This window comes from Manacus candei, unplaced genomic scaffold (assembly GCF_025592945.1).
Source record: "Manacus candei isolate 608988 ecotype Guabito, Panama unplaced genomic scaffold, ASM2559294v1 h1tg000034l, whole genome shotgun sequence".
In the NCBI taxonomy this organism is placed as follows: Eukaryota; Metazoa; Chordata; class Aves; order Passeriformes; family Pipridae; genus Manacus; species Manacus candei.
This window is the reverse complement of record NW_026138082.1, coordinates 4525765-4537958: the sequence shown is the minus strand read 5'-3', so window position 1 is coordinate 4537958 and position 12194 is coordinate 4525765. Positions and strand designations below refer to the sequence as shown.

Here is a 12194-nt window from a genome sequence, read left to right as displayed (position 1 = left end):
GCGTCTTGGCATCTGTAAGGTCCCCAGAACAATTTCTGTGAGCTACTGTAATACTCCTACATTGAACAGACTGTAGTTCACAGCAGGATTTCTCCTGTGGCATGGTGATATCCCAGATGAGTCACAGCAACAGCATCTAGTCCCAGCCAGCAAAGTAGAGATTGTGGCAAGAATGGCTGCAACTACAGGCAGTAAATCTCTGTCCTCTGTTCAGAAATATAACTGCATTTCAGCTCTATGTTGATATAATGTCTGGTTTAATATCTTTATTACAGGGGGAGAAATTTTTTTAGCCCTTCTTCCTTTGTTGGCCTAGGCCTCTTTTTCCCCATCTCAACAGATATCCTGAGAGAATGCATGTGGTCTGTAAAGCAGCTGTGAATTTTTATGACAACAGGGCAGCAGATGTTCTGTATTCGAATTCACTTTCAGATGCTACTACTTTGATAAACAGCATTCAGGGACTTTTTACTTTGTTGCCTATGTGTTTTTCAATTTGGCATTTATGGAGTGGACTGTTGAATTCTAAGACTATTGAAAATGATCAGTCAGTTATGGTTTTATCACTAAAAGAGATGAATTGAATAATAAGTGACCAATATGAATATTTGTGCAAAAGTAACTGTATATATTTCAAAAATTCAATGAACACCAGGAAAATAAATTTTTTCAGAGACAGACATTATCTCATTTTTATTCTAGTTTTTAGGGCTAATCCAAGGTTAATATATGGATGCTTTCTCCTATGCCTAAAAGCTTCACACTAAGCTTTTTGTTTGTTCTGATTTAATTTAATTTTTTTTTCCTAATCAGGTGTACTTACTCTTACATTGCAGAGATCTTACTAAATTTGTCATAGCACTTTCCACAGTTACATGTGCATGACACAACTTCTAGCTCAAGGAAAACTACCAGGGGTTTCCTAGCAGGGAGTGTAGGGAGTGCATGATGCAGTCAGAGTCAGCATGGAGGACCTGGACCCATCTGTGTGGAAGATGTGCTTCATAGCACAAATGTGCCTGTTTAAGACATCAGGCTGTTAAAATAACAGGCATGGAGATTTAAGGAGTTACTTGGTGGAGACATAATGGAGAGAGATTTGATCACTCCCCAGTTCTGCTATCTGCAAGTCAGTTGACATGAGACTTCCCATTGACTTTCAGTAGCAGTCAATTAAGGCTATAACAGATTTAGAGATCTGAATTTACTGTGGGATGAGGACAATTGGATTTGGCCTTGAGAATTTAAGAAGTTTGCTGCAATATCCAGCAACCTCTATGAAATCTTTATGACATACAATAAAGAAATTTCATGTATGTGTTTTTTTATTTTGGTTTCTTTTTTTTTCTTGTATTTTTTCCTCGTAAACCTGTCTTCTAAAACTATAATTATTTTCAGTTTTAAGAGATGGTTCATTTGGCTGCTGAATTTCTAATTGTGGCTTTCAGCATATGTTCTTTAGACTTAATGGAGAATGGAAGGGGATGGGTCTGTGGACAATGTCTGAAGACACTTACAGAAGATGACTGAGGAAAAAAGTTCACACATATTAATTCTGCAGGAGGTTGCATTGGAAATTTTTTAAGTGTCTACAAACATCAGAAGTTTGAAAATCACTGCTCTAGAATATGAATATTTTGCTAGCTGAATTGCAAGGCTCTCCCTCTTCTTTGCTTTTAGTCTTTCCTAGGTATGTTGACTGGAAACTGGAATTTGGCATTTGACTTTTGGCTAGTGGCATCATGCAGGAATATTGAAGTCTTTTCTTGGAAGATGTACGCATTTTATTTTCCACTGCCAGTTTTATGTCTGGCTGTTAGGACAGTGCAAATAGTTCTAAAGTGCTTTTAGCTTAAATATGTGTTATTTGTGTATTAAAGAGTATTAAAGGAGAAAATGTGCATTAGAAATCAGTAGGTAATGTAAGCTTCAAATGCTAGCCTTCCAAGTGCTCCCAAATATGTTAACAGATTTATTTGTTTTCTATACTGTTGTGTAATAAACCTCTTACAAATAACAGCCTAAATGACCACATCAATTAAGAGAAGTTTGCTGTACAAAAATATTGACAAATACACAAAATTAAGAAAAGTTAAAATGTGTCCTTTTTCTAGTTGCTCTCAGTTGTTCCTGCAACAAGTAAATTAAGAAGTAGAAAATATTTAAAAGTTTGGTTTTGTTTTAATTAGCTGTGTGTAAATTTTAAGCATGGATCGAAGATCTCATCAAGGTGTTGACCCTGCTGTGAGTTGGAAGATTCATGTGTGGATCTGAGGATGTGTTGTAGCCAACTTCCTCTCCTGATAAATATATTTGTGACAATATGTGAGGTGGAGGGGATGAGGGAAAGATGGCAGTAGTGAGATTGTGAATTTAACGGTGCCCTTTCACCTGTGGCATCTGTTGCCACCATCTGTTCTGTTTCTCTGCTTATCTTCCCATGTATGATACCAGACTGGGAGCTCTGAAAAGGGGACAAAGGGTCACTTTAGTCAAAGTATGATGAATGCTGCTTAGAAGTCCCCAGGCAGCAATCAGAAGGATACGTGTGGTCTTTTGCCTGGCAAAGAGGAAGATGCAACAGGATACTACAAATGTGATTAATCTCCTGCAAGGAAGTTTTCCTGACTGAGTCTGTATCCAGGATAAATAGTGTGTTGTGACAAAAACTATAGTGAAAATAAAATTCAGAAACTCGGTCACCCTTAGAGAATATCCATTTGGTGGAGCTTCCTGATTTCAAGTAGCTTTGCAGCTACTGTTTAGAAGTCCATTCTTCATAAAACTCAGCAAGCAGGAATATGTAAAAATTTTGGCAACCAAGAGTAGACTTCAGTAAGAGAACAATGGGATACATTAAGGGAAAATAACTGGTCTTTTCAATAAACATTTTCAGCTTTTCTAATAAATCTACTCTGTTTGGGCAGCAGCTTTTTAGTTCTTGGCAAGCTTGTAGGATGTTCTATAGCAAAGACAAGAATTTGGAAAATCTCAGGGGGCAAGCCTGGCCTCAGTCTATGACAGCTGGTAATGTATGAATCTAAAAATGGTGTGCGTATTGTATAAAAGTTTATTATGAGCAGCATGATTTGTGGAGATCAGAATTTTATAAAAAGAGATAATTTTTTTAAACAGATGAATGTCAGTTCTGTGCAAAATATTTCTTTTGACAGAAGTTGTGTGATTTATAATATGACTCATTCTGTACATGAAATATTTTGGTTAAAGAAATCACTTTTACGTGTGAAACATTTCATTCCAACTCAGTGTTGATAATAATATGAAAGAAGAGTTGCTGTAAAGTTTCTTTTCACCATCTTTTTTATTTAATCGTTGTCAGAAATTTGAAATAGGATGGAGCTAAAATTGAGGATCTAAATCAGAACTTTGCTAAAAAAATCTGTTTGCAGAAAATGCAGTATATATTAAAAAACCCACAAGCCCTGTGTGGGCATCCATGCTACATTCAGCAGGTGGGCTTGGCTAAAGTAATAAAAATTCATAACAGAAGTTGAAACAATGAAAATATTTTTTGAGTGTTTGGAAAGTGAAACCTTTTTTTTTCCCCTCTCAGAAGGATGTATTTAGTCAAAATTCACTCTAAAAAGTAACTTTTAAAACTTTTTAAACTGGTCATGACACACAGAAAAAAAATGTTGTTTTACTCAGAACTAGTTTTGCTTGGTTAAGATTTTGCTAAGAAAGCTAAAAGCTATTTATGTTCACATCCAAACAACTCTGCATATCATCCCATTTTTACGATCACTGCAGGGGTACTGGGCCTAGGATTGCCCAGCATATGGGCAACTGAAAATTCAGAATGCTGAGTTGGCACATATGTTACTGGATATCCTCTAGAAATAACCATATTTTATTTCTGAAAAGCTAGGACTGTTAGAAAAATTAGCTTCTTACTTGTTACGTTTTTTCATTTTCTGTGTGGTGTTCACCATATTTGTGTAGCTTCCAAAATATAATAGTGCATGTGAAGGGAATGCTTCAGAATATCCACACAATAATGTAAATCACAAGTGAAGGTCTATCCTTGTAGAAGTCAATGCAAATTTTGTGACTCATATCAATAATTAGGATTTCATGCAGGAGTGCCAGAGTCATCTTGATTTTTGTGACTCAGCCACCATACCTGATTTATTATTTTTCAGTAACGTATCTGAATTCAAGATTCCGTTCCACATTTGTGGAATGGTAAAACACTTTGTCAATGAGGTGAGAAGTCTCTGAATTCTGTTTAAAACAATTAAAAGTGTAACTAAAATATCTACCTTTGTTCTACACTGAGAAGACAGATCTGTAAGTTTGCGTTCTCAAAATTCAAGAGATCTTATCACCAGTGTCTTTTGACCACAGTGTAGTTATTTGGTATTCACGAGAGGAGCAGCTTAATATCCTTTATTATCATTTTGAATTCCTTGCACATTTAAAATTTCCATAGAAGGCAATCGTAATTTTATATGCAGTTAAAAAAGTAGGACCAGGACTATAAATGTAGGTGACTTCTTTTTCTAATTTAGTTTAAATAAATTATGCTAAACATAATCCTAACAGATATTTCCAGAACAAATTTTACTTGCCTTACTAATGCAAAGTTTCTGTTGAGAATTGGGCACCAATAAGAGCAGCATTTGCTTAGCCATAAATCTTTGAAAAATCTTCTGATACACAGCAGGTAATTTCAGAGATAAAGAAAGAGAAAATGAGAGAGAAAAAATTGTATCCATTTCTCTGCCTTCTATTTGGAGATAATTAAGTTCAGGGGTTCTGAAGCAACATTGACTGTGTTACAGGATGTCCTCCACACCAGAAAATGAAATTAACCAGTCATTGCTGTATTAAGTGAAAATGAATTAGTTGCAGACAAAACACTGTACTTCCATTAGTCATGTCAAGATGCAAATGGAAAGATATATATCTTTGTATAAATGTTCAAAGATAAAAAATATAATTAAATTCACTATGGAAGCAAACTAATTAAATTCACTATTATGCAACAGATACTCTCTTAAGTATATGATATTTGGCTTACAAGAGTATGCAGTAGGTTCTTTATCTGCATTTTGTCTATGATGATAGGAGAATTTTATTTTTCTTAATCTGAGGTGCCTGGATTCAGGCAGTGACTCAGGAAGACATCTGTATTTATGCTTAATACACACAGTCCATCTAAATCTCACTGGCTGTGAGTTTACCTTTGTTTTAACAATGTTCCCCTGAGGAGTATAGTGTGCAATCTGATCTCACAATTTTGTGACTGTCCATCAGGATGGTTCGAATAAGACCACTTTTGCCCAATGACTAGAACTGAAACAAAAGTTTTGCTTTACATATTTTCAAGGAATTTCATTAATTAGTGTCAAAGCAACCTTCACTGAACATTTGTTTTAATTTCTGAAATGTACCTACTAACAGAAATCACTTAAAAATCACCTGCTAATTAAATTGATTTTATTTAGTTTTTTTGCTGTTGAATTCTGAGAATGCAAGATGGGTGAGTGGTAGTGATGTGCACAACCTGCTGTACAAGAGGTGAACTCCTGCACAACTTGTAAAACAATCATGGTCAGTGTGTTTGCCCCGTAGAGCTTACAGTCTATCATGTACATCTTCAGCTACTCTTCAGTCATACAGTCATAGAATTGTTTAGATTGGAAAAGACCTGTAAGGTCATCCAACCACGAGTCCAGCTAGTAACTGAACACTGCCAAGTCCACCAGTAAACCATGTCCATAAGTGCCATATCTTCATGTCTTTTGCATACCTCCGGGGCTGGTGACTCAACAACCTCCCTGGATAGTCTGTTCCAATGCTTGACAACTTGCTTGGTGATGAAATTTTTCATAATATCCAATCTAAACCTCCACTGGTGCAACCTGGGGCCTTTTCCTCTCATCCTGTCACTTGTTACCTGGGAGAAGAGACCCAGCTTCCTACAACCTCCTTTCAGGTAGTTGTAGAGAGCTCTGAGCCTCCTTTTCTCCAGGATTAAATCCCCAGCTCCCTCAGTCGCTTTGCATAAGGCTTATGCTTCAGGACTCCATTCATGCCTATTGATGGCAGCTGGGAGTAGAAGGCTATAAGAAACAGAATTTACTGCTGTAAGAGAATTTCATAAGAACTGGATTAATCCCAGATTTTAGATTGGCTTTAAGAACACATTTGAAGAGAGAATATTTAAAAAAATAATCAAAGAAACATTTTCACTTAATTGGGGAAGCTTGGAGAAGAGGAGACAGGGGAGACCTCATTGCAGTCTCCAGTATCCTCATGAGGGGAAGCAGAGGGGCAATTACTGATCTGTTTACTCTTGTGACCGGTGACAGGACTCAAGGAAACAGCATGAAGCTGCGTTGGATATCAGGAAAAAGTGCTTCATCCAGAGGGTGGTCAAGCACTGGAACAGTCTCCCCAGGGAAGTGGTCACAGCACCAAGCCTGTCTGAGCTCAAGAAGTGTTTGGACAACACGCTCAGGTACATGGTGTGATTCTTGGGATGGTCCTATGCAGGGCCAGGAGTTGGACTCAGTGATCCTTGTGGGTCCCTTCCAACTCAGGATATTCTATGATTCTGTAATTCAGCATTTGTAGGATTTATTCTGTATGTTAAAGTGCTCTATGACATAGTGCAAAGCATGGGTTTCTTTTTAATTTTGTGTAGAGAAAGAACACAATGTTTACTGAGCAGTTGAATATTAAATGTAGAACGTGAAGTGATTCCTATGAATAAGACTGTGTCTAGGGGACAGCTTCAATGTTTCAGTGAGGCGGACTATTTAGGGAAAAAAGTCTTATATAATTTACTTATTCTGTTAATGTGTTTATTTTCTATTTGTGTAAGCAAATCAGTTTTGAATGTGTGGTATATTCAGTAATGTAGCACTTGTGTAATCATTTGATGATCATTTGATTCTAAGTCCACAAATTGAATCTGCAGCTGACAGAGACAGCTTTTGAATAAACTATTGCTGCTGCCTATATGTCATAGCAATATTTTATAATAAATAATGTTTTCTATGCAGATTTATGATACATTATTCTTTTTTCGTCTCCACTGTAATTTTCTACAGGAAAGCTTTTCAGAAGGTCACAAGTGGGCTGTGAACTTCAAGGAAGCATGTTTTCAAAAAGCAAAATTGCAAGGCTTTATAATTAGAAAGATCCTTACAGCGAAAGACTAGTAAATCTTTGATAGTAACTTTGCTAACAAAGCAATTGCTAAAAAAAGCAATTTCTGAATTGATAGGCTTGTTTTTTATACACACAACACACATCCTATATTTGGTTGCTATATAAAGCCTACCATGATTTAAAGGAGGAACTACCGAATTTGGGCATTTAACATATTTTAAATCTTCTTTTTATGTACAAGTCAAAACCCCAAGCAGGCTGGACTGCTGAAATAAAGAGTGGAAAATGCAAAAAATTTGTCCCAAAATAATGACAGGATGATCCCTATGAATACATTAGGGAAGTGAACAATATGACCTGCGGATTCTTGTCTGAAATGGTTTTCCTTCTTTTCCCATCAGCAAAGACTGTTAGGCGGTAAAACCCTATAGATTCACAGACAACAAAGATGTGAATTCATCAGTTAAAATCTTCTCTGAAAATATTAAAACCCAATTCTTTATAAGGTTGAAGTATGCAGAGAATAAAGCAGAAACAAGGAAGGAACAGCTGCCTAGGGAAACACTTATAACTTAATTACGTGGTGATTAGTAGATAGGAATTTGAAGAGGGTGTTGTAGGGTCAGAAATAAAGAGCCATGGTGCAGTTAAGAGATGGAATTTGGGAGGTTCTAATGCTCAAATGCTTAAAGATGAACCTTTTTGTAATTGCAGGTTCAGACCCGAAGGGTAAAAGTGTCAAAAACTTCAGTTTTCAAAATTTTACCCTGAGCTTTTTTATGCATTAATTGTTCCATAAAAAGGAAATGGATATTCAACCTTTAAAAGTGTTTTAAATTCTAGTGGTGATAATCTGATGATGTAATTTTTATAGCTATATTCCTGGAACATTACTGTGTTGTGATATTAACTAAGAGTAGGTTCTGGTATGCTGGGATCTGGTTATGACTTTGCAGGTAAGAAACATGAGCCAGTACTTTTTAGCTCAGAACAGCAGCTCCTTCTTACCCCTTCTATGAGTCAGTAGAGTAAACAAGTATTTGTCACTTTCCCATGACTAACATTGGTCCTTGGGAATTGGCACTTGGTGGATGTAATCTACTTATATTATCCATGAAATTAAGGTTCTTAACAACTGAACTGTAATACAACCACATGTTCAAAAGAAAAGGATAAGAATAAAGATGTAGAAGAATAAAGATGTTGTGAATACTATATGCCTATTGCAGCCTATACAAGTCTAAACCTATAAATCCTTCCCCAAAACACAGGTTGAGTTCCTGTCTGCCCTTCCTTTGTCTTGTTTTTACTGCCCCTGTTCTTTTTAAAGCAATAGGTTTCTGTGATAACAGTTTCAATGAACTACATGAAGCTGATGTGGGGCATATGGTTAATCAGTGGTGAATCAGGGATGCAAATGGTGCACAGCACTCATTGTGAAGGAATGGGAACTGATAAATGTAGCCTGCACTTCAGAGGATCAGAACAGGATTGGATTAATCAGCATAGTGTGTATTAGGAGGAGGCCAGGGCAAGCCCAATTCAATTGAATTTCAGCATGTCTCAGCTCTCCAAGCCAGAGTGTCTGTAATTAAATTAAAAAATCAATGTTAATGCTCAGCTGGGTCACACAGCTCAAAACAGAAGATAATCAGGAGGTGCTGGAAAATTGAATGTTTCATAGAAATATTCTGTGGGCTGTACTGCACTTCATCAATGTTCTTCAGTAATCCTTTTTCAGAGCTAGTACTACATGGCGGCGTAATGCAATTAGAACTATTTGTCACTATGCTTATTTGTGAGTGTAACAACAACAGAATAGAACAAGGAAGAAGTAGGATGCTTAAACATGCATGAATTGCAGTATCGTACATGGATTGCAAGTTACCAAGCTAGAAAAAAATGGCACATTGGTATCTCATCTTTTGGCCACCTCTCAGAGCTTTCAGAACTTGAGGCTTTTAAAGTGACATGAATGTCCTAGCAGTTACAAAAGCAGTTTAGGTGACACCATGGAATTGCATGATCTATATCATACCTCAGATGGAAAGAAAATTAGAATCTTCTTACAGATGCTGATCCTCTGTGAGCAGGATCACACTGGATATTTATGGCACCAGGGGATGATGATGATGTCATTAACATCTGTTAATGATTAATGGCCAGTTGGAGCAAGTCCAGAGGAGGGCCACAAAGATGATCAGTGGGCTGGAGCACCTCTCCTATGAAGACAGGCTGAGAGAGCTGGGGTTGTTCAACCGGGAGAAGAGAAAGTTCCACGCATACTTTACAGCACATTCCATTACCTAAAGGGGGCCTACAAGAGAGCTGGACAGGGACTTTTTACAAGATCATGTAGTGATAGGACAAGGCAAAATGGCTTTCAACTGACAGAGGGTAGGTTTAGATTGGATATAAGGAAGAAATTATTCACTGAGGGTGGTGAGGCACCCTCAGGTTGTTCAGAGAAGTTGTAGAAGTTGTAGGTGCCCCTCCCTGGAAGTGTTCAAGGCTGGGTTGGATGGGGCTTTGAGCAACCTGATCTACTGGAATGTGTCCTTGTCCATGGCAGGGAGGTTGTAACTAGAAGATCTTTAAGGTCCCTTCCAACCCAAACCCTTCTATGATGATAACATGAACACTCTTAAATCACATTTCTGCAATTATTTCAGTATAAGTGAGAATATTTCACCAAGAAAGGTTCTACATTCAAGTGAGTCTTCTTTGGTAAAACCTGTGAGCTGGAGAATCAATAATTCCTTCCAGGCTAATTTAGGGATTATTTAGGAATCTGTCCCACTAGTCCCAAAGCAAGGGGCATTTTGGTTTAACACATCTAGGTTTGTCATCTTAAGGTTCTGCCCTGGCTCCATATAATGTGCACACACAAACTTCTTGTAAAATGGGTAATTTTATTTTCTTTCTCAGATGGAGATTTTTCATGTGAAAAATCTAAACACAGTTTCCAGCCAATCTGAAGTGCTGGGGGTGTTCATGGTTGCAATTTGCAGCAGGATCCTTCAAAGATCTTGAATAAAACATTGCAACATATAGAAATTTGCCACTAAGAACAACAACAAAAATACTAACATGATCTATCCTGTTTTTTGACAGTACAGACATTATATTTCAAATTATGTAGTAGGCATTTTATTTTTAGATCTTTCTTTTCTGAATTTAGCTTTTGAGGACTACAGCAGAGATGTTGTGAGTGCCCTCTGTTCTGACCCATTCTTTCACCCACTCAGCAACTCAGTTGTGAAAAATTGCCAAAGGCCTGTGTTGAACCTTTTCTCAAACTTGCAGCTATTTGAAAGCTAGAAGCGTCAGAATTGGCTGGAATCCAGAATGCTCTTGGTTGGGATGTGCCTCCTTTACAACCACACCCTGGAACGTCAAGGCAGCCTGAGAAGCCTCATGCATGTGTACCAGGGCAATGCAGGCACGTTTGCACTGGAGTCAGCTGGCATAAGTGTCTGAGGCTGAGTGGCTTATGAACCACTCAGAGTACTGTGTACTTCCCTGTTCGGTGGTGGCTGTGCTAATTGGCTATACTGAATGAGCGTAGAGCAGTCCGTGACTTCTGTGAGGACTGCAGCAAGCCTTCTTGTTTCTTGCTGGTGTCTTAGAGATGCTCTAGGATAACAAAAACTGAAGAGTAAATGGGAAGTCTAAATGAGAAGCCTAAACGAAGCACCTGTGAAGTGATCATTTTGACCTCTGGGCAGGTGATGGTTGATCCTTTCTATAGGAAGAAGAACAGTGTAATGTGAAAGGAAAAGGAGAATCTTGTTCTGTAAAATCTTGTCCTCCAGCTGAACTTGGAGGATGTGATCAGCTGCCAAATCTGCCAGAAGCTGCAAGTGTATCTGACTAGTTAACTCCCACAGACCTTACATATTTCCTACAAATTAAACAGTTGTCATAACCAGATGCTTTTTTTACCTTCTCTTTTGATTTCATTCTCATGTCATGTTTTTTCATTGCTTGCATAGGTATCTTTGTCAGTTTGATTCTTCCTTGCTTCATAGTATGTTTGCATTTATTATCTTAATTTTTTTGGCATTTGCATTGGTTAAATTACATTCTGTCTCTGACATTCCAAGCTATTTGCGCATAGTTACGTGATCTGGTTCATCTTTCTGCATGCTCCTCTACCTCTTTATTCACTTTGGGTGGTCCTTGATGTTTGCAGCTCTATCGGCCGGTATTTCAAATGTCAAGCTCAGTTCATGTTGTACAGAACTCTTTCCTTTTGATATTTGCTCTGCTAATTCTAGGGCACAGTTTTAGTAAAAAATAACATTTATCCTTTTACTTTGTCAGATATCTGGCTTAATGTGGTGTTGCTGCACTTTTTTCATTGCTGTGAACAAGTAATAATTACTTTATTCACATTTTAGTCCCATAATGAACTTCAACTCATGTATAAATATATATATATATACACCCACTAATCCAGCTATCTAACCTATTTACTTTACCCAAGGTTTTCTAGGAAGCACCTTTTCTGCAGAATCAAAGCCCTTGAGGCTTTCACAAGAAAGTGAAAGAGATTAGTACCTGCCTTCAGAGTTGACACGTTATGACAGTATCTCACACAACTGGAAACTGGTTACACTTCAGACGTGCTCTAACTTCACTAACCTGGATAGTCCCAACTGTGTCATGGTTTCTGTTGTATTTTAAGGTTGCCACTTACTCCATACTTACATTGACATTGCTGCCATATTTCCTCTAGGAGGAACAAGCATTGAATTGTGACCTTTAAACAGAACTGTGAGAAAAGATGAATCGTAAATAAGCATTTGTTTAAAAGTGTTCTATATATTTTCTATGAATTTTAGTGAATGCCTTCAAGTATGTGTGGATAATTTTAGTTTTGTTTTTGCTTGTTGGTTTAACTGTCTAAATAAATCTGTTTGAAGTAATTTGGTAACACATTGCTAACCTTCTACTGAAAAGTTAATTAACTGGTGACATTGTATTTCACTCTTTCCCCTACACTCTGAACTGAAAACTATGGTGAACTGCTGACACCTTCTTGCTGC

At 37.4% G+C, this 12194-nt stretch overlaps 1 protein-coding gene across 2 annotated transcripts in view; it reads left to right on the top strand.

Moving 5' to 3' along the window:
* Positions 1-12194, top strand: part of TMEM200A (transmembrane protein 200A) — a 51781-nt gene that overhangs the window by 21919 nt on the left and 17668 nt on the right. Inside the window, exon 1 of one of the 2 annotated variants that reach the window (XM_051792446.1) lies at positions 6103-6487. The exons of the other annotated variant lie outside the window; for it this stretch is intronic. The gene's annotated coding sequence lies outside the window, so the exon portion shown is untranslated. Of the gene's footprint in view, positions 1-6102; positions 6488-12194 lie in introns of those variants that run through there. 2 annotated transcript variants of the gene reach the window in all.